Consider the following 19275-nt stretch of genomic DNA (forward strand, 5'->3'; position numbering starts at 1 on the left):
AGGGGCACAAGGGCGGGCTTGGCTTAAGGCCGGGGCACAAGTGCGGGCTAGGCTTAAGGCCGGGGCACAAGTGCGGGCTAGGCTTATTGCCTGGGCACAAGTGCGGGCTAGGCTTAAGGCCTGGGCAAAAGTGCGGGCTAGGCTTAAAGCCGGGGCACAAGTGCGGGCTAGGCTCAATGCCTTGGCACAAGTGCGGGCTAGGCTTAAGGCCTGGGCACAAGTGCAGGCTAGGCTTAAGGCCTGGGCACAAGGGCGGGCTAGGCTTAAGGCAGGGGCACAAGGGCGGGCTTGGCTTAAGGCAAGGGCACAAGGGCGGGCTTGGCTTAAGGCAAGGGCACAAGGGCGGGCTTGGCTTAAGGCAGGGGCACAAGGGCGGGCTTGGCTTAAGGCAGGGGCACAAGGGCGGGCTTGGCTAAAGGCCGATGCACAAGTGCGGGCTAGGCTTAAGGCCTGGGCACAAGTGCGGGCTAGGCCTAAGGCCTGGGCACAGGTGCGGGCTAGGCTTAAGGCCGGGGCACAGGTGCGGGCTAGGCTTAAGGCTGGGGCACAGGTGCGGGCTAGGCTTAAGGCTGGGGCACAGGTGCGGGCTAGGCTTAAGGCCGGGGCACAGGTGCGGGCTAGGCTTAAGGCCGGGGCACAGGTGTGGCTAGGCTTAAGGCCGGGGCACAGGTGCGGGCTAGGCTTAAGGCCGGGGCACAGGTGCGGGCTAGGCTTAAGGCCGGGGCACAAGTGCGGGCTAGGATTAAGGCTGGGGCACATGTGCGGGCTAGGCTTAAGGCCGGGGCACAAGTGCGGGCTAGGCTTAAGGCCTGGGCTCAAGTGCGGGCTAGGCTTAAGGCCTGGGCACAAGTGCGGGCTAGGCTTAAGGCCTGGGCACAAGTGCAGTGCGGGCTAGGCTTAAGGCCAGGGCACAAGTGCAGTGCTGGCTAGGATCAAGGCAGGGGGCACAAAAGCTGGCTAGGCTTAAGGCATGGGCACAAGTGCCAGCTAGGTTTAAGGCCTGGGCACAAGTGCAGGCTAGGCTTAAGGCCTGAGCAAAAGTGCAGGCTAGGCTTAAGGCCTGGGCAAAAGTGCAGGCTAGGCTTAAGGCCTGGGCACAAGTGCGGGCTAGGCTTAAGGCATGGGCACAAGTGTAGTGCTGGCTAGGATCAAGGCAGGGGGAACAAGTGCAGGCTAGGCTTAAGGCATGGGCACAAGTGCTGGCTAGGCTTAAGGCATACAGATAACTCTTTGCACTCTTTGCATAAAGGGTTAGGCACCCATAGGTGTGAAGAGCTAGCTTTAACCCCTCTACTCTGTACTTTGACATTTAGGACTAGATCCTTTGTTGTACAGTGCGGAGACTCTCCATAACCCCATGCTCCAAGCGACCAGGCACTTCTTGTCTGTCCTCCGTAAATGGGTAATGCCTTCTTCCCCAATTACAGTCGTGCATGCGCATTCAGACGTGACAAGAGCGAAGAGCGTAAAGCTGGCCCTATGTGCATAACCAACATGAAGCTGAATACAAAAACAAACAAACAAGCATTCAAGGGGCTCAAAAGTGCGGGCTAGGCTTAAGGCGTGGGCACAAGTGCGGGCTAGGCTTAAGGCGTGGGCACAAGTGCGGGCTAGGCTTAAGGCCTGGGCACAAGTGCGGGCTAGGCTTAAGGCCTGGGCACAAGTGCGGGCTAGGCTTAAGGCCTGGGCACAAGTGCGGGCTAGGCTTAAGGCCTGGGCACAAGTGCGGGCTAGGCTTAAGGCCTGGGCACAAGTGCGGGCTAGGCTTAAGGCCTGGGCACAAGTGCGGGCTAGGCTTAAGGCCTGGGCACAAGTGCGGGCTAGGCTTAAGGCCGGGGCACAAGTGCAGTGCTGGCTAGGATCAAGGCAGGGGGCACAAGTGCTGGCTAGGCTTAAGGCATGGGCACAAGTGCTGGCTAGGATTAAGGCATACAGCTAACTCTTTGCACTCTTTGCATAATGGGTTAGGCACCCATAGGGGTGAAGAGCTAGCTTTCACCCCTCTACTCTGTACTTGGACATTTAGGGCTAGATCCTTTGTTGTACAGTGCGGAGCCTCTCCAGAACCCCATGCTCCAAGCGACCAGGCAATTCTTGTCTGTCCTCCGTAAATGGGTAATGCCTTCTTCCCCAATTACAGTCGTGCATGCGCATTCAGATGGGACAAGAGCGAAGAGCGTAAAGCTGGCCCTATGTGCATAACCAACATGAAGCTGAAGACAAAAACAAACAAACAAGCATTCAAGGGGCTCATAAGTGCGGGCTAGGCTTAAGGCCGGGGCACAAGTGCGGGCTAGGCTTAAGGCCGGGGCACAAGTGCGGGCTAGGCTTAAGGCCGGGGCACAAGTGCGGGCTAGGCTTAAGGCCGGGGCACAAGTGCGGGCTAGGCTTAAGGCCGGGGCACAAGTGCGGGCTAGGCTTAAGGCCGGGGCACAAGTGCGGGCTAGGCTTAAGGCCGGGGCACAAGTGCGGGCTAGGCTTAAGGCCGGGGCACAAGTGCGGGCTAGGCTTAAGGCCGGGGCACAAGTGCGGGCTAGGCTTAAGGCAGGGGCACAAGTGCGGGCTGGGCTTAAGGCCGGGGCACAAGTGCGGGCTGGGCTTAAGGCCGGGGCACAAGTGCGGGCTAGGCTTAAGGCCGGGGCACAAGTGCGGGCTAGGCTTAAGGCCGGGGCACAAGTGCGGGCTAGGCTTAAGGCCGGGTCACAAGTGCGGGCTAGGCTTAAGGCCGGGGCACAAGTGCGGGCTAGGCTTAAGGCCCGGGCACAAGTGCGGGCTAGGCTTAAGGCCGGGGCACAAGTGCGGGCTAGGCTTAAGGTCGGGGCACAAGGGCGGGCTAGGCTTAAGGCAAGGGCACAAGGGCGGGCTTGGCTTAAGGCAAGGGCACAAGGGCGGGCTTGGCTTAAGGCAGGGGCACAAGGGCGGGCTTGGCTTAAGGCAGGGGCACAAGGGCGGGCTTGACTTAAGGCAAGGGCAGGCTTGGCTTAAGGCAGGGGCACAAGGGCGGGCTAGGCCTAAGGCCTGGGCACAAGTGCGGGCTAGGCTTAAGGCCTGGGCACAAGGGCGGGCTTGGTTTAAGGCAGGGGCACAAGGGCGGGCTTGGCTTAACCCTTGTCAGGCTGCATAATTTTACAACCTTAACAGGCTGCATAGGTACAATTGTACCTTCACATATACCTCCACTGTGGGAAGACTTTACTTGGTTTCAGAAACTAAAGTTCATTCAGCTACAAATGTTATGCTGATATCTATTGTTCAGTGTTGTTACTGGTCACTTATGTTGCTGTCAATTAAGTTAATTCAAACTGGGAGTGGCTTCTACTTGTCTTCCTGCCTCCCTCCTCTCATTAGCCATTTTGCTGTTCATCTCATTGCTGTGAGCACACATTTCTAGGCTTGTGAAGTCTTCAATTTCTTGGAAACGAAGGTAGGAAAGTCTCACAGCATCTAACAGCCAGTTATACCTTTATTCTCATTATGTGGGGACAGAACAGTCAAATTGTCTTTCAGCCTGGACTTGGCTTACATATATTTTGTATGAAACTTATCACTATAGGTATAATTTTTATACGAAAAATGGATAATAATTAGTATCTACATATTGTTTTACGATGTTTTATTTATATTCAGCACAAAATACGAAGCCAAAATTCATCTAGCAAGTCATCATGAGTGATAGTAATGCTGGATCTAGTTTCCGCCATAATCCAAGAAAACGTGTTTGCAGGTTAGTATAATTTTGTGAAAAGCCAATAATGTAGTATTTCGGAAAATTATTTATTTTACATTTTTTCATATTTACAGATTTACGTCTGACGAAATAATGCGAATGCTAGAAGAATCTGATTCTGAGCATGAGGATGAACCATATGTTCCATCTGATGATGAAAACTATGTACCACAAGTGGATGTTACTGAAGAAGATTCAGACATTGAACAAGAAATGGTCATAGAGCATGAAAATGAATACGAATCAGACGAAAGTGTTGAGGATGATTCTGTGCCTCAAAGTGCAGGCGACATTTGGACTGCTAAGGATGAAACTCAATGGTGCAGTAATCCACTGCCAAATGCACAAACAAAATCTCGTAATGTCCTACGACAAAGAGGTGGCCCTGCAGCAATCAGCAACCTATATAAAGCAAAAGAGCTATTCAAGTCCATCATGACTCCCGAGATGTGTGACATCATATTACGGGAAACAAATCGAAAGGCCAAGAGAGTTTGTGATGCTTACAACAACGAACTGGTACAACGTTTTCCTGATTCTTCCAAACGGCCACCACAAAAAACATTCAAGCAATTTACTGAAACTGAACTTCATGCATTTTTGGGCATACTGATTGCTGCTGGTGTGCACAGAGCCAACAAAGAGAATCTGGAGGAAATGTGGAATGTTGCTGCTCTGCCTCTTATACGTGCAGCCATGTCTCGTGACCGCTTCAAGATGATACTCAGATTTATCAGGTTTGACAACGAAAATACACGTGCAGAACGTGTGCAAACAGATAAAGCTGCACCAATACGGGACATCTGGACAATGCTGAACAGTAATCTGGAGAGAGCCTACAAGCCATATCATTGTATCACCGTCGATGAGCAATTATTTCCATTTAGAGGTCATACTAAATTTACCCAGTATATACCTTCAAAACCAGCTAAATATGGCATAAAGATTTTCTGGGCTTGTGACTCATCAAATGCCTACCCTTTACAAGGTCAGCTCTACACTGGGAAACCAACTGATGGTCCTCGACAAGTAAACATTGGAGAACGAACAGTATTGGACCTAGTGAGCTCGTATAAAGGCTCTGGAAGAAATGTCACCACCGATAACTTCTTTACAACCATGGAACTAGCTAAGGTATTGAACTCCTGGAACATGACACTAGTTGGTACAGTGAGAAAAAACAAAAGGTTCCTACCTAACAACATGCAGCCTGCCAAAGAAAGGCCTGTATACTCGACAAATTTTGCCTACAATCATGATGCAACAGTCTGTTCATATGTACCAAAGAAGAACAAATCAGTCGTGCTTCTATCATCTATGCACATGACGGGAGAAGTTGAAGAGACACTAGCAGCCAAGCCAGAGATAATAAAATACTACAACATAACAAAAGGTGGCGTTGATGTTATGGATAAAATGTTGGGAGAGTACACTGTGAAACGACGAACATCACGTTGGACTTTGGCATTTTTCTACAATATGATTGATGTCAGTGGGTTAGCATCCTACATCATCTACAGAGAACACAATCCAAGCTTCAGGGCAAAGGATCAACGAAGAAAGTTCCTGAAAGATCTCGCAAATCAGCTGTGTATGATTGCAATTGAAGATCGTAGTACAAACAAAATGATAATGAGAAACCATTTTCTTCGAGGTGCAGTAGAAATGGTGCTTGGACGATGCATTGTGGTAGCATCGCAGCCAGCAGCTGGCCCCAAAATACCTCATGGTAGTCGTGGACCCTCCCCTGTTGTTGGTAGTTGCTATGTCTGCAGAGACCTGAGGCGAAAACAACGCAAGACTAGAAAGTCTTGTGTGGTTTGTGTGAAACCCATTTGCGATGAACACTCTGTAGCAAAGCCAACATGCATTACTTGCAAAGAAAATCAATAAAAAAAAGTTTCTTACATTTTCTTTTATAATGTAAATGAACAGTTTTTTACTTGTTTATAATAGTTAAATAGCATTATCATTAAAAAAAAATTTATGCTTTTTCCCTTGCATTATCTTCATTCAAAATATATGAGGTACATTTGTACCTATGCAGCTTGTTATGGATGCAAAAAGATCTCGACCCCTTATCTCGGAAGCGGGTGGAGATATTTTATTGAAATTTGGCCAATATATTCTGGACCAAAAATGTAGAGATGTCACGAAATTTCAGCCCTCTACGTCTTTTCAAAAAAAAGTTATTGCAATTTTAAAACGGAATAGTTACAATTGTACCTATTCAGCCGGATAAGGGTTAAGGCAGGGGCACAAAGGCGGGCTTGGCTTAAGGCCGGGGCACAAGTGCGGGCTAGGCTTAAGGCCGGGGCACAAGTGCGGGCTAGGCTTATTGCCTGGGCACAAGTGCGGGCTAGGCTTAAGGCCTGGGCAAAAGTGCGGGCTAGGCTTAAAGCCGGGGCACAAGTGCGGGCTAGGCTCAATGCCTTGGCACAAGTGCGGGCTAGGCTTAAGGCCTGGGCACAAGTGCAGGCTAGGCTTAAGGCCTGGGCACAAGGGCGGGCTAGGCTTAAGGCAGGGGCACAAGGGCGGGCTTGGCTTAAGGCAAGGGCACAAGGGCGGGCTTGGCTTAAGGCAAGGGCACAAGGGCGGGCTTGGCTTAAGGCAGGGGCACAAGGGCGGGCTTGGCTTAAGGCAGGGGCACAAGGGCGGGCTTGGCTAAAGGCCGATGCACAAGTGCGGGCTAGGCTTAAGGCCTGGGCACAAGTGCGGGCTAGGCCTAAGGCCTGGGCACAAGTGCGGGCTAGGCTTAAGGCCTGGGCACAAGTGCGGGCTAGGCTAAAGGCCTGGGCACAAGTGTGGGCTAGGCTTAAGGCCGGGCACAAGTGCGGGCTAGGCTTAAGGCCGGGGCACAAGTGCAGTGCTGGCTAGGATCAAGGCAGGGGGCACAAGTGCTGGCTAGGCTTAAGGCATGGGCACAAGTGCTGGCTAGGCTTAAGGCATACAGCTAACTCTTTGCACTCTTTGCATAAAGGGTTAGGCACCCATAGGGGTGAAGAGCTAGCTTTCACCCCTCTACTCTGTACTTGGACATTTAGGACTAGATCCTTTGTTGTACAGTGCGGAGCCTCTCCATAACCCCATGCTCCAAGCGACCAGGCAACTCTTGTCTGTCCTCCGTAAATGGGTAATGCCTTCTTCCCCAATTACAGTCGTGCATGCGCATTCAGACGGGACAAGAGCGAAGAGCGTAAAGCTGGCCCTATGTGCATAACCAACATGAAGCTGAAGACAAAACAAACAAACAAGCATTCAAGGGGCTCAAAAGTGCGGGCTAGGCTTAAGGCCTGGGCACAAGTGCGGGCTAGGCTTAAGGCCTGGGCACAAGTGCGGGCTAGGCTTAAGGCCTGGGCACAAGTGCGGGCTAGGCATAAGGCCGGGGCACAAGTGCGGGCTAGGCTTAAGGCCGGGGCACAAGTGCGGGCTAGGCTTAAGGCCGGGGCACAAGTGCGGGCTAGGCTTAAGGCCGGGGCACAAGTGCGGGCTAGGCTTAAGGCCGGGGCACATGTGCGGGCTAGGCTTAAGGCAGAGGCACAAGTGCGGGCTAGGCTTAAGGCCGGGGCACAAGTGCGGGCTAGGCTTAAGGCCGGGGCACAAGTGCGTGCTAGGCTTAAGGCCGGGGCACAAGTGCGGGCTAGGCTTAAGGCCGGGGCACAAGTGCGGGCTAGGCTTAAGGCCGGGGCACAAGTGCGGGCTAGGCTTAAGGCCGGGGCACAAGTGCGGGCTAGGCTTAAGGCCGGGGCACAAGTGCGGGCTAGGCTGAAGGCCGGGGCACAAGTGCGGGCTAGGCTGAAGGCCGGGGCACAAGTGCGGGCTAGGCTGAAGGCCGGGGCACAAGTGCGGGCTAGGCTGAAGGCCGGGGCACAAGTGCGGGCTAGGCTGAAGGCCGGGGCACAAGTGCGGGCTAGGCTGAAGGCCGGGGCACAAGTGCGGGCTAGGCTTAAGGCCGGGGCACAAGTGCGGGCTAGGCTTAAGGCCGGGGCACAAGTGCGGGCTAGGCTTAGGGCCGGGGCACAAGTGCGGGCTAGGCTTAAGGCCGGGGCACAAGTGTGGGCTAGCCTTAAGGCCGGGGCACAAGTGCGGGCTAGGCTTAAGGCCTGGGCACAAGTGCGGGCTAGGCTTAAGGCCGGGGCACAAGTGCGGGCTAGGCTTAATGCCGGGGCACAGGTGCGGGCTAGGCTTAAGGCCGGGGCACAGGTGCGGGCTAGGCTTAAGGCCGAGGCACAGGTGCGGGCTAGGCTTAAGGCCGGGGCACAAGTGCGGGCTAGGCTTAAGTCCGGGGCACAAGTGCAGGGCTAGGCTTAAGGCCGGGGCACAAGTGCGGGCTAGGCTTAAGGCCTGGGCACAAGTGCGGGCTAGGCTTAAGGCTTGGGCACAAGTGCGGGCTAGGCTTAAGGCTTGGGCACAAGTGCGGGCTAGGCTTAAGGCCTGGGCACAAGTGCGGTGCGGGCTAGGCTTAAGGCCTGGGCACAAGTGCAGTGCTGGCTAGGATCAAGGCAGGGGGCACAAATGCTGGCTAGGCTTAAGGCATGGGCACAAGTGCTGGCTAGGCTTAAGGCATACAGCTAACTCTTTGCACTCTTTGCATAAAGGGTTAGGCACCCATAGGGGTGAAGAGCTAGCTTTCACCCCTCTACTCTGTACTTGGACATTTAGGACTAGATCCTTTGTTGTACAGTGCGGAGCCTCTCCATAACCCCATGCTCCAAGCGATCAGGCAATTCTTGTCTATCCTCCGTAAATGGGTAATGCCTTCTTCCCCAATTACAGTCGTGCATGCGCATTCAGACGGGACAAGAGCGAAGAGCGTAAAGCTGGCCCTATGTGCATAACCAACATGAAGCTGAAGACAAAACAAACAAACAAGCATTCAAGGGGCTCAAAAGTGCGGGCTAGGCTTAAGGCCTGGGCACAAGTGCGGGCTAGGCTTAAGGCCTGGGCACAAGTGCGGGCTAGGCTTAAGGCCTGGGCACAAGTGCGGGCTAGGCATAAGGCCGGGGCACAAGTGCGGGCTAGGCTTAAGGCCGGGGCACAAGTGCGGGCTAGGCTTAAGGCCGGGGCACAAGTGCGGGCTAGGCTTAAGGCCGGGGCACAAGTGCGGGCTAGGCTTAAGGCCGGGGCACATGTGCAGGCTAGGCTTAAGGCAGAGGCACAAGTGCGGGCTAGGCTTAAGGCCGGGGCACAAGTGCGGGCTAGGCTTAAGGCCGGGGCACAAGTGCGTGCTAGGCTTAAGGCCGGGGCACAAGTGCGGGCTAGGCTTAAGGCCGGGGCACAAGTGCGGGCTAGGCTTAAGGCCGGGGCACAAGTGCGGGCTAGGCTTAAGGCCGGGGCACAAGTGCGGGCTAGGCTTAAGGCCGGGGCACAAGTGCGGGCAAGGCTAAAGGCCGGGGCACAAGTGCTGGCTAGGCTTAAGGCCGGGGCACAGGTGCGGGCTAGGCGTAAGGCCGGGGCACAGGTGCAGGCTAGGCTTAAGGCCGGGGCACAGGTGCGGGCTAGGCTTATGGCCGGGGCACAGGTGCGGGCTAGGCTTAAGGCCGGGGCACAGGTGCAGGCTAGGCTTAAGGCCGGGGCACAGGTGCGGGCTAGGCTTAAGGCCGGGGCACAGGTGCGGGCTAGGCTTAAGGCCGGGGCACAGGTGCGGGCTAGGCTTAAGGCCGGGGCACAGGTGCGGGCTAGGCTTAAGGCCGGGGCACAGGTGCGGGCTAGGCTTAAGGCCGGGGCACAGGTGCGGGCTAGGCTTAAGGCCGGGGCACAGGTGCGGGCTAGGCTTAAGGCCGGGGCACAGGTGCGGGCTAGGCTTAAGGCCGGGGCAAAAATGCGGGCTAGGCTTAAGGCCGGGGCACAGGTGTGGGCTAGGCTTAAGGCCGGGGCACAGGTGCGGGCTAGGCTTAAGGCCGGGACACAGGTGCGGGCTAGGCTTAAGTCCGGGGCACAAGTGCGGGCTAGGATTAAGGCTGGGGCACATGTGCGGGCTAGGCTTAAGGCCGGGGCACAAGTGCGGGCTAGGCTTAAGGCCTGGGCTCAAGTGCGGGCTAGGCTTAAGGCCTGGGCACAAGTGCGGGCTAGGCTTAAGGCCTGGGCACAAGTGCGGGCTAGGCTTAAGGCCTGGGCACAAGTGCAGTGCGGGCTAGGCTTAAGGCCAGGGCACAAGTGCAGTGCTGGCTAGGATCAAGGCAGGGGGCACAAAAGCTGGCTAGGCTTAAGGCATGGGCACAAGTGCCAGCTAGGTTTAAGGCCTGGGCACAAGTGCAGGCTAGGCTTAAGGCCTGAGCAAAAGTGCAGGCTAGGCTTAAGGCCTGGGCAAAAGTGCAGGCTAGGCTTAAGGCCTGGGCACAAGTGCGGGCTAGGCTTAAGGCATGGGCACAAGTGCAGTGCTGGCTAGGATCAAGGCAGGGGGAACAAGTGCAGGCTAGGCTTAAGGCATGGGCACAAGTGCTGGCTAGGCTTAAGGCATACAGATAACTCTTTGCACTCTTTGCATAAAGGGTTAGGCACCCATAGGTGTGAAGAGCTAGCTTTAACCCCTCTACTCTGTACTTTGACATTTAGGACTAGATCCTTTGTTGTACAGTGCGGAGACTCTCCATAACCCCATGCTCCAAGCGACCAGGCACTTCTTGTCTGTCCTCCGTAAATGGGTAATGCCTTCTTCCCCAATTACAGTCGTGCATGCGCATTCAGACGTGACAAGAGCGAAGAGCGTAAAGCTGGCCCTATGTGCATAACCAACATGAAGCTGAATACAAAAACAAACAAACAAGCATTCAAGGGGCTCAAAAGTGCGGGCTAGGCTTAAGGCGTGGGCACAAGTGCGGGCTAGGCTTAAGGCCTGGGCACAAGTGCGGGCTAGGCTTAAGGCCTGGGCACAAGTGCGGGCTAGGCTTAAGGCCTGGGCACAAGTGCGGGCTAGGCTTATTGCCTGGGCACAAGTGCGGGCTAGGCTTAAGGCCTGGGCAAAAGTGCGGGCTAGGCTTAAAGCCGGGGCACAAGTGTGGGCTAGGCTCAATGCCTTGGCACAAGTGCGGGCTAGGCTTAAGGTCTGGGCACAAGTGCAGGCTAGGCTTAAGGCCTGGGCACAAGGGCGGGCTAGGCTTAAGGCAGGGGCACAAGGGCGGGCTTGGCTTAAGGCAAGGGCACAAGGGCGGGCTTGGCTTAAGGCAAGGGCACAAGGGCGGGCTTGGCTTAAGGCAGGGGCACAAGGGCGGGCTTGGCTTAAGGCAGGGGCACAAGGGCGGGCTTGGCTAAAGGCCGATGCACAAGTGCGGGCTAGGCTTAAGGCCTGGGCACAAGTGCGGGCTAGGCCTAAGGCCTGGGCACAAGTGCGGGCTAGGCTAAAGGCCTGGGCACAAGTGCGGGCTAGGCTAAAGGCCTGGGCACAAGTGTGGGCTAGGCTTAAGGCCGGGCACAAGTGCGGGCTAGGCTTAAGGCCGGGGCACAAGTGCAGTGCTGGCTAGGATCAAGGCAGGGGGCACAAGTGCTGGCTAGGCTTAAGGCATGGGCACAAGTGCTGGCTAGGCTTAAGGCATACAGCTAACTCTTTGCACTCTTTGCATAAAGGGTTAGGCACCCATAGGGGTGAAGAGCTAGCTTTCACCCCTCTACTCTGTACTTGGACATTTAGGACTAGATCCTTTGTTGTACAGTGCGGAGCCTCTCCATAACCCCATGCTCCAAGCGACCAGGCAACTCTTGTCTGTCCTCCGTAAATGGGTAATGCCTTCTTCCCCAATTACAGTCGTGCATGCGCATTCAGACGGGACAAGAGCGAAGAGCGTAAAGCTGGCCCTATGTGCATAACCAACATGAAGCTGAAGACAAAAACAAACAAACAAGCATTCAAGGGGCTCAAGTGCGGGCTAGGCTTAAGGCCTGGGCACAAGTGCGGGCTAGGCTTAAGGCCTGGGCACAAGTGCGGGCTAGGCTTAAGGCCTGGGCACAAGTGCGGGCTAGGCTTAAGGCCGGGGCACAAGTGCGGGCTAGGCTTAAGGCCGGGGCACAAGTGCGGGCTAGGCTTAAGGCCAGGGCACAAGTGCGGGCTAGGCTTAAGGCCGGGGCACAAGTGCGGGCTAGGCTTAAGGCCGGGGCAAAAGTGCGGGCTAGGCTTAAGGCCGGGGCGCAAGTGCGGGCTAGGCTTAAGGCCGGGGCACAAGTGCGGGCTAGGCTTAAGGCCGGGGCACAAGTGCGGGCTAGGCTTAAGGCCGGGGCACAAGTGCGGGCTAGGCTGAAGGCCGGGGCACAAGTGCGGGCTAGGCTGAAGGCCGGGGCACAAGTGCGGGCTAGGCTGAAGGCCGGGGCACAAGTGCGGGCTAGGCTGAAGGCCGGGGCACAAGTGCGGGCTAGGCTGAAGGCCGGGGCACAAGTGCGGGCTAGGCTTATGGCCGGGGCACAAGTGCGGGCTAGGCTTAAGGCCGGGGCACAAGTGCGGGCTAGGCTTAGGGCCGGGGCACAAGTGCGGGCTAGGCTTAAGGCCGGGGCACAAGTGCGGGCTAGCCTTAAGGCCGGGGCACAAGTGCGGGCTAGGCTTAAGGCCTGGGCACAAGTGCGGGCTAGGCTTAAGGCCTGGGCACAAGTGCGGGCTAGGCTTAAGGCCGGGGCACAAGTGCGGGCTAGGCTTAATGCCGGGGCACAGGTGCGGGCTAGGCTTAAGGCCGGGGCACAAGTGCGGGCTAGGCTTAATGCCTGGGCACAAGTGCGGGCTAGGCTTAAGGCCTGGGCACAAGTGCGGGCTAGGCTTAAGGCCTGGGCACAAGTGCGGGCTAGGCTTAAGGCCTGGGCACAAGGGCGGGCTAGGCTTAAGGCAGGGGCACAAGTGTGGGCTAGGCATAAGGCCGAGGCACAAGTGCGGGCTAGGCTTAAGGCCGGGGCACAAGTGCGGGCTAGGCTTAAGGCCGGGGCACAAGTGCGGGCTAGGCTTAAGGCCTGGGCACAAGTGCAGTGCTGGCTAGGATCAAGGCAGGGGGCACAAATGCTGGCTATGATCAAGGCAGGGGGCACAAATGCTGGCTAGGCTTAAGGCATGGGCACAAGTGCCAGCTAGGCTTAAGGCCTGGGCACAAGTGCAGGCTAGGCTTAAGGCCTGAGCAAAAGTGCAGGCTAGGCTTAAGGCCTGGGCACAAGTGCGGGCTAGGCTTAAGGCATGGGCACAAGTGCAGTGCTGGCTAGGATCAAGGCGGGGGGCACAAGTGCTGGCTAGGCTTAAGGCACGGGCACAAGTGCTGGCTAGGCTTAAGGCACACAGCTAACTCTTTGCACTCTTTGCATAAAGGGTTAGGCACCCATAGGGGTGAAGAGCTAGCTTTCACCCCTCTACTTTGTACTTGGACATTTAGGACTAGATCCTTTGTTGTACAGTGCGGAGCCTCTCCATAACCCCATGCTCCAAGCGACCAGGCACTTCTTGTCTGTCCTCCGTAAATGGGTAATGCCTTCTTCCCCAATTAGTCGTGCATGCGCATTCAGACGGAACAAGAGCGAAGAGCGTAAAGCTGGCCATATGTGCATAACCAACATGAAGCTGAAGACAAAAACAAACAAACAAACATTCAAGGGGCTCAAAAGTGCGGGCTAGGCTTAAGGCCGGGGCACAGGTGCAGGCTAGGCTTAAGGCCGGGGCACAGGTGCGGGCTAGGCTTAAGGCCGGGGCACAGGTGCGGGCTAGGCTTAAGGCCGGGGCACAAGTGCGGGCTAGGCTTAAGGCCGGGGCACAAGTGCGGGCTAGGCTTAAGGCCGGGGCACAGGTGCGGGCTCTTCCTTAGCATAACCCTTCCACTTAACCAGATACTGGAGTTTCCGTCTTGAAACACGAGAATCCAAAATCTTCCCCACAATATACACCAACTCCCCCTCCACCAAAACCAGGGCAGGAGGATCAACAGATGGAACCATAGGTGCCATGTATCTCCGCAACAATGGCCTATGGAATACGTTATGGATGGAAAAAGAATCTGGAAGGGTCAAACGAAAAGACACAGGATTAAGAACCTCAGAAATCCTATACGGACCAATGAGGTTTAAACTTAGGAGAGGAAACCTTCATAGGAATATGACGAGAAGACAACCAAACCAAATCCCCAACACGAAGTCGGGGACCCACACAGCGTCTGCGATTAGCGAAACGTTGAGCCTTCTCCTGGGACAAGGTCAAATTGTCCACCACATGAGTCCAAATCTGCTGCAACCTGTCCACCACAGTATCCACACCAGGACAGTCCGAAGACTCAACCTGCCCTGAAGAGAAACGAGGATGGAACCCAGAGTTGCAGAAAAACGGCGAAACCAAGGTAGCCGAGCTGGCCTGATTGTTAAGGGCGAACTCAGCCAAAGGCAAAAAGGACGCCCAGTCATCCTGATCAGCAGAAACAAAGCACCTCAGATATGTTTCCAAGGTCTGATTGGTTCGTTCAGTCTGGCCATTAGTCTGAGGATGGAAAGCCGAGGAAAAAGACAAGTCAATGCCCATCCTAGCAAAAAAGGCTCGCCAAAACCTCGAAACAAACTGGGAACCTCTGTCAGAAACGATATTCTCTGGAATGCCATGTAAACGAACCACATGCTGGAAGAACAATGGCACCAAATCAGAGGAGGAAGGTAATTTAGACAAGGGCACCAAATGGACCATCTTAGAGAAGCGATCACAAACCACCCAAATGACTGACATTTTTTGAGAGACGGGAAGATCTGAAATAAAATCCATAGAGATATGTGTCCAAGGCCTCTTCGGGACCGGCAAGGGCAAAAGCAACCCACTGGCACGAGAACAGCAGGGCTTAGCCCGAGCACAAATCCCATAGGACTGCACAAAAGAACGCACATCCCGCGACAGAGATGGCCACCAAAAGGATCTAGCCACCAACTCTCTGGTACCAAAGATTCCAGGATGACCAGCCAACACCGAACAATGAACCTCAGAGATAAGTTTATTTGACTATCTATCAGGGACAAACAGTTTCTCCGCTGGGCAACGATCAGGTTTATTAGCCTGAAATTTTTGCAGCACCCGCCGCAAATCAGGGGAGATGGCAGACACAATTACTCCCTCTTTGAGAATACCCGCCGGCTCAGATAAACCCGGAGAGTCGGGCACAAAACTCCTAGACAGGGCATCCGCCTTCACATTTTTAGAGCCCGGAAGGTACGAAACCACAAAATTAAAACGGGCAAAAAACAGCGACTAACGAGCCTGTCTAGGATTCAACCGCTTGGCAGACTCGAGATAAGTCAAGTTCTTATGATCAGTCAAGACCACCACGCGATGCTTAGCTCCTTCAAGCCAATGACGCCACTCCTCGAATGCCCACTTCATGGCCAGCAACTCTCGATTGCCAACATCATAATTTCACTCAGCAGGTGAAAACTTCCTGGAAAAGAAGGCGCATGGTTTCATCACCGAGCAATCAGAACTTCTCTGCGACAAAACAGCCCCTGCTCCAATCTCAGAAGCATCAACCTCGACCTGGAATGGAAGCGAAACATCTGGTTGACAACACAGGGGCAGAAGAAAAACAACGCTTCAACTCTTGAAAAGCTTCCACAGCAGCAGAAGACCAATTGACCACATCAGCACCTTTCTTGGTCAAATCGGTCAATGGTTTAGCAATACTAGAAAAATTGCAGATGAAGCGACAATAAAAATTAGCAAAGCCCAGGAACTTTTGCAGACTTTTCAGAGATGTCGGCTGAGTCCAATCATGGATGGCTTGGACCTTAACAGGATCCATCTCGATAGTAGAAGGGGAAAAAATGAACCCCAAAAATGAAACCTTCTGAACACCAAAGAGACACTTTGATCCCTTCACAAACAAAGAATTAGCACGCAGGACCTGAAACACCGTTCTGACCTGCTTCACATGTGACTCCCAATCATCCGAGAAGATCAAAATATCATCCAAGTATACAATCAGGAATTTATCCAGGTACTCTCGGAAGATGTCATGCATAAAGGACTGAAACACTGATGGAGCATTGGCAAGTCCGAATGGCATCACTAGGTACTCAAAATGGCCCTCGAGCGTATTAAATGCAGTTTTCCATTCATCGCCTCGCTTAATACGCACAAGATTATACGCACCACGAAGATCTATCTTGGTGAACCAACTAGCCCCCTTAATCCGAGCAAACAAATCAGATAACAGCGGCAAGGGGTACTGAAATTTAACCATGATCTTATTTAGAAGGCGGTAATCTATACAAGGTCTCAGCGAACCATCCTTCTTGGCCACAAAAAAGAACCCCGCTCCTAATGGCGACGATGACGGGCGAATATGCCCCTTCTCCAAGGACTCCTTCACGTAACTCCGCATAGCGGCGTGCTCAGGCACAGATAAATTAAACAGTCGACCTTTTGGGAATTTACTACCAGGAATCAAATCGATAGCACAATCACAATCCCTATGCGGAGGTAGGGTATCGGACTTGGGCTCATCAAATACATCCCGGTAATCAGACAAGAACTCTGGAACCTCAGAAGGGGTGGATGACGAAATAGACAGAAATGGGACATCACCATGTACCCCCCCTGACAACCCCAGCTGGACACAGACATGGATTTCCAATCTAACACTGGATTATGGACTTGTAGCCATGGCAACCCCAACACGACCACATCATGCAGATTATGCAACACCAGAAAGCGAATAACCTCCTGATGTGCAGGAGCCATGCACATGGTCAGCTGGGTCCAGTACTGAGGCTTATTCTTGGCCAAAGGCGTAGCATCAATTCCTCTCAATGGAATAGGACACTGCAAGGGCTCCAAGAAAAACCCACAACGCCTAGCATACTCCAAGTCCATCAAATTCAGGGCAGCGCCTGAATCCACAAATGCCATGACAGAATAAGATGACAAAGAGCAGATCAAGGTAACGGACAAAAGAAATTTTGACTGTACCGTACCAATGGTGGCAGACCTAGCGAACCGCTTAATGCGCTTAGGACAATCAGAGATAGCATAAGTGGAATCACCACAGTAGAAACACAGCCCATTCTGACGTCTGTGTTCTTGCCGTTCAACTCTGGTCAAAGTCCTATCGCACTGCATAGGCTCAGGTTTATGCTCAGATAATACCACCAAATGGTGCACAGATTTACGCTCACGCAAGCGTCGACCGATCTGAATGGCCAAAGACATAGACTCATTCAGACCAGCAGGCATAGGAAATCCCACCATGACATCCTTAAGGGCTTCAGAGATGCCCTTTCTGAAAATAGCTGCGAGCGCACCTTCATTCCATTGAGTGAGTACGGACCACTTTCTAAATTTCTGACAATATACCTCTATCTCATCCTGACCCTGACACAGAGCCAGCAAATTTTTCTCTGCCTGATCCACTGAATTAGGTTCATCGTACAGCAATCCGAGCGCCAGGAAAAATGCATCAATATTACTTAATGCAGGATCTCCTGGCGCAAGAGAAAATGCCCAGTCCTGAGGGTCGCCACGTAAAAAAGAAATAATGATCCTAACTTGTTGAACTGGGTCACCAGAGGAGCGAGGTTTCAAAGCCAGAAATAGTTTACAATTATTTTTGAAACTCAGAAATTTAGTTCTATCTCCAAAAAACAAATCAGGAATAGGAATTCTTGGTTCTAACATAGAATTCTGAACCACAAAGTCTTGAATATTTTGTACTCTTGCCGTGAGCTGATCCACACATGAAGACAGACCTTTAAGACCTTTAATATCCATCGCTACACCTGTGTCCTGAACCACCCAAATGTCTATGGGAAAAAAAAGGCAAAACACAGTGCAGAGAAAAAAAAATGGTATCAGAACTTCTTTTTTCCCTCTATTGAGAATCATTAGTATTTCCGGCCTCCAGTACTGTTATGATAAGGTAATTCAGTACCACAATGGACATAGAAGTCAGAGCATATACAGTGACCTGACAATAACCCAAAAACAAAGAACGAGCTCTGAGTCGTGGGAACTCTGCTGACCGCAATCCCTAATCCTCTCCAACCACACTAGAGGCAGCCGTGGATTGCGCCTAATGCTCCCTATGCAACTCGGCACAGCCTGAGAAACTAGCTAGCCTGAAGATAGAAAATAAGCCTACCTTGCCTCAGAGAAATACCCCAAAGGAAAAGGCAGCCCCCACATATAATGACTGTGAGTTAAGATGAAAAGACAAACGTAGAGATGAAATAGATTTAGCAAAGTGAGGCCCGACTTTCTGAACAGAGCGAGGATAGGAAAGGTAACTTTGTGGTCAACACAAAACCCTACAAACAACCACGCAAAGGGGGCAAAAAGACCCTCCGTACCGACTAACGGCACGGAGGTACACCCTCTGCGTCCCAGAGCTTCCAGCAAGTAAGAAAAACCAAACAAGCTGGACAGAAAAAACAGCAAACAAAAAAAACACAAGAGCAACTTAGCTATGCAGAGCAGCAGGTCACAGGAACGATCCAGGAGGAAGCAAGTCCAATACTAGAACATTGACTGGAGGCCTGGATCAAAGCACTAGGTGGAGTTAAATAGAGCAGCACCTAACGACTTCACCACATCACCTGAGGAAGGAAACTCAGAAGCCGCAGTACCACTTTCCTCCACCAACGGAAGCTCATAGAGAGAATCAGCCGGCACCCCGGCCTTAAGCCTAGCCCGCACTTGTGCCCCGGCCTTAAGCCTAGCCTGGGCACAAGTGTGGGCTAGGCTTAAGGCCGGGGCACAAGTGCGGGCTAGGCTTAAGGCCGGGGCACAAGTGCAGTGCTGGCTAGGATCAAGGCAGGGGGCACAAGTGCTGGCTAGGCTTAAGGCATGGGCACAAGTGCTGGCTAGGCTTAAGGCATACAGCTAACTCTTTGCACTCTTTGCATAATGGGTTAGGCACCCATAGGGGTGAAAAGCTAGCTTTCACCCCTCTACTCTGTACTTGGACATTTAGGACTAGATCCATTGTTGTACAGTGCGGAGCCTCTCCATAACCCCATGCTCCAAGCGACCAGGCAATTCTTGTCTGTCCTCCGTAAATGGGTAATGCCTTCTTCCCCAATTACAGTCGTGCATGCGCATTCAGACGGGACAAGAGCAAAGAGCGTAAAGCTGGCCCTATGTGCATAACCAACATGAAGCTGAAGACAAAAACAAACAAACAAGTATTCAAGGGGCTCAAAAGTGCGGGTTAGGCTTAAGGCCTGGGCACAAGTGCGGGCTAGGCTTAAGGCCTGGGCACAAGTGCGGGCTAGGCTTAAGGCCGGGGCACAAGTGCGGGCTAGGCTTAAGGCCGGGGCACAAGTGCGGGCTAGGCTTAAGGCCGGGGCACAAGTGCGGGCTAGGCTTAAGGCCGGGGCACAAGTGCGGGCTAGGCTTAAGGCCGGGGCACAAGTGCGGGCTAGGCTTAAGGCCGGGGCACAAGTGCGGGCTAGGCTTAAGGCCGGGGCACAAGTGCGGGCTAGGCTTAAGGCCGGGGCACAAGTGCGGGCTAGGCTTAAGGCCAGGGCACAGGTGCGGGCTAGGTTTAAGGCCGGGGCACAGGTGCGGGCTAGGCTTAAGGCCGGGGCACAGGTGCGGGCTAGGCTTAAGGCCGGGACACAGGTCCGGG

Source organism: Ranitomeya imitator, chromosome 2, assembly GCF_032444005.1.
Source record: "Ranitomeya imitator isolate aRanImi1 chromosome 2, aRanImi1.pri, whole genome shotgun sequence".
In the NCBI taxonomy this organism is placed as follows: domain Eukaryota; kingdom Metazoa; phylum Chordata; class Amphibia; order Anura; family Dendrobatidae; genus Ranitomeya; species Ranitomeya imitator.